This window comes from Trachypithecus francoisi, unplaced genomic scaffold (assembly GCF_009764315.1).
Source record: "Trachypithecus francoisi isolate TF-2019V2 unplaced genomic scaffold, Tfra_2.0 Contig00054, whole genome shotgun sequence".
Lineage (NCBI taxonomy): Eukaryota > Metazoa > Chordata > Mammalia > Primates > Cercopithecidae > Trachypithecus > Trachypithecus francoisi.
Genome location: NW_022680465.1, coordinates 631,364 through 635,036, shown reverse-complemented (window position 1 = coordinate 635,036; position 3,673 = coordinate 631,364).

Here is a 3,673-nt window from a genome sequence, read left to right as displayed (position 1 = left end):
TTATCCACAATTTACATATTTCTTTTTATTAATGTATAATTATAGTACATATTTTGGGGGATGCATGTGATATTTGATACTTGTCTACAATGTGTAATGATCAAATCAGGGTAATTGGGATATCCATCACCTGAAACATTTTTATCTTTTCTTTGTATTGGAATATTACAGTTCTTCTATTCTAGCTATTTAGAAATATATGAGTTATTGTTTACTATAATTTCCCTAATGTACTACTGAATACTAGAACTTATTACTTCTACTGAATTGTATTTTTATACCCCTTAATCAACTTCTCTTCATTCTCCCCTCCTAGCCTGTGGTAATCACATTTATTCTCTACCTCCATGAGATCTACATTTTTAGCTCCCACATATGAGTAAGAACACGCAGTATTTGTCTTTCTATGTATGGCTTATTTCATTTAACACAGTGGCCTCCAGTTCCATCCATGTTGCTGCAAATGATGGGATTTCACTCTTTTTATGGCTGAATAATAGTCCATTGTGTGTATATACCGCATTTTGCATTTTCTTTCTCTTTTTTGTAGGGCTGTGATCTCGGCTCACTGCAACCTCCACTTCCCGGGTTCAAGCAATTCTCCTGCCTCAGCCTCCCGAGTAGCTGGGACTACAGGCGTTTGCCACCACACCCAGCTAATTTTTGTATTTTTAGTAGAGACGGGATTTCACTATGTTGGCCAGGATGGTCTCAATCTCTTGGCCTCGTGATCCGCCCGCCTCAGCCTCCCAAAGTGCTGGGATTACAGGCGTGAGCTACTACGCCTGGCCTATATACCGCATTTTCTTTTTCTATTCATTCGCTGATGAACACTTAGGTTGATTCCATATCTTGGTTATTGTGAATAGTGCTGCAATAAACTTGGGAGTGCAGATCTCCTTGATATACTAATTTCCTCTCTTTTGGATATATACCTATACCTAGTGATGGGATTGCTGGGCCAATTGACAGTTCTATTTTTAGTTTCTTATTAATTAGTTAATTAATTAATTAATTAATTTTTGTAGAGATGGTGTCTCAGTATGTTGCCCAGACTGGTCTCAAACTCCTGAGCTCAGGTGATCCTCCTGCCTGGCCTCCCAAAGTGCTGGGATTACCGGTGTGAGCCACCATCTGGCCTATTTTTAGTTTCTTGAGGAACCTCCATACTGTTTTCCATAATGACTGTACCACTTTATATTTCCACCACAGTATACAAGGTTCCCCTTTATCTGCATCCCTGTCAGCATTTGTTATTTTTTTGTCTTTTGATAGTAGCTATTCTAACAGGGATGAGATGATATCTCATTGTGGTTTTGATTTGCACTTCCCTAATGATTAGTAATGTTGAGCATTTTTTTATGTATCTGTTGGTCATTTGTATCTCTTCTTTTGAGACCTATTCAGGTCTTTGCCCATTTAAAAATCGGACTAACTGTTTATTTTTATTTATTTATTTTTTGCGCTACTGAGTTGTTTGAGTTCTTTATATAGTCTGGTTATTAATCCCTTGTTGCATGGATAGTTCGCAAATATTTTCTCCCATTCTGTGGGTTGTCTCTTCACTTTGTCGTTTGTTTCCTTTGCTGTACAGAAGCTTTTTACCTTGATGTGATCCCATTTGTCTATCTTTGCTTTTGTCACCCATGCTTTTGAAGTCTTCCAAAAAAAAAAAAATCTTTGCCCAGTCCAATATCCTGGAGAGTTTCCCTAATATTTTCTTTTAGTAGTTTCATAGTGCCAGGTTTTACATTTAAGTCTTCGATTCATTTTGAGTTGATTTTTGTATATGATGAAAGATAGGGTTATTACCTTTTAAAATCTCAGTTTGCTAATCTGAAAACAAAAATCAATAAACAGAATTATAATCATACCAAACTCAGAGGGCAATTGTGAGGGTTAAATGAAATAACGCATACGAAGCACTAGCAAAGAGTCTAGCACATAAACACTCAGTGAATGTTAGCTATTAATGACCTTAGGACAATTTCCGATACCTAATAAACTTACATTGACGGAACACATGCAACTGCGTATTTGCTATAATGATGAAACTGAAGCATAGTTAGGGAGGGGGACGAGTGCTTTATAGGGAAAGGCATGCAAAAGAACTTATTGAAAAGAAACTGCAGCATGACAGACTAGAACCCGGAAATACACTCTCTATGTACCTGACAATATGATAGTACGTATAGGACAGTTTTTTTTTTTCTGTATTTGTACATCATGTTGCTTCTTGGATCACCTCTCCTCTACCAAAGAAACCATAATTCATATCCTTTTCTTTCTTCCACTTTATATTTCCCTGTTTTCTTATGAAGGGGCTGGAACTCTGGCAATAATGAAAAAGTTACATATGTGTATGCTCTAAGTAGATTGTAAATTTCTGAAGGATAATTTTTGCCTCCTTCCCATGAAACACTTAACTATATTTTAAGCATTTAATAAATGTTTCAAATCCCATCTGGCACACTAAATTCTCAACTAACATTTGTTGGATGATTGAATTTATAAGTGAGCAGTTATTGTGCTCCCCTCCTCTACCCACAGGGATGCTCCCTGAGACACTTCTGTCAGGAGTAGCAGTTTCTTCTTCTTCTTCTCCTTTTTTTTTCGTTTCTTTTCTTTCTTTTTTTTTTTTTGACGGAGTCTCCCTCTGTCACCCAGGCTGGCTGGAGTACAGTGGCGCAATCTTGGCTCACGGCAACCTCCGCCTCCCGGGTTCAAGCGATTCTTGTGCGTCAACCTCAGCTGGGATTACAGGCACGCGCCACCACGCCCGGCTAATTTTTGTATTTTTAGTAGAGACGGGGGATTCTCACCATGTTGGCCAGGCTAGTCTCGAACTACTGATCTGAGGTGATCCACCTGCCTCAGCCTCCCAAAGTGCTGGGATTACAGGCGTGAGCTACTGCGCCTGGCCAGGAGTACTATTTTCATTTACCAAACATATATATCTGGTTCTTTTTGAAAAGGCTTTGAGCAGCTTTTAGTGTTATTTACTGCATGAGACAAAAATAATTAGGGAAATGGGAGAGAACACACTTATTTAAGATAAAACTCAACATATGCCAGTAAGGATCACAGTTATTACAGGTTGGTTGCAAGTTTGGTTCTGAGCTTCCTAGCAGCCATCATAAATTTAATTATATAATTCACGCTGTCCTTACAATTCAAAACAATTATTCAGCTATTTCAGTTACCAAAAACAATTTTCATTTCCATTTTCATGAAAGGATTCTTTTTTTTATATATAATTAATGCCTTCAAGAATATTGTATAGTAAATGTAAAACTGGTCTCTTTGGCCTATTTTGTTACATAATCCTTGATGTAGCCCCATGTCATAATGCCAAAATGAAGGTTAGCAGATGGATTCTAAAAGGGACCAAAACAATTTTGTCTTGGTCTGAAGCTCTGATAATCTAGTTTAATTGAATGAAAAAAATCATGTCCCCAAATAAAATGATTGTAGAATCGTCTTCCGAAAATATTTATTCCCTACGATTAAGTTTAGGTTAAGTGTTAGGCAGTGGAGACTTGGCTGCTACAATCTTCAATAGGCACCGGCAATGTCGGTAATAGTATTACGTCTTAAAGACGTAAAGAAATCTTTTACATTTACGAAGGTTCTGGAACCCTTCAGGTCACGTGACTACACAGGAAGCCATTTT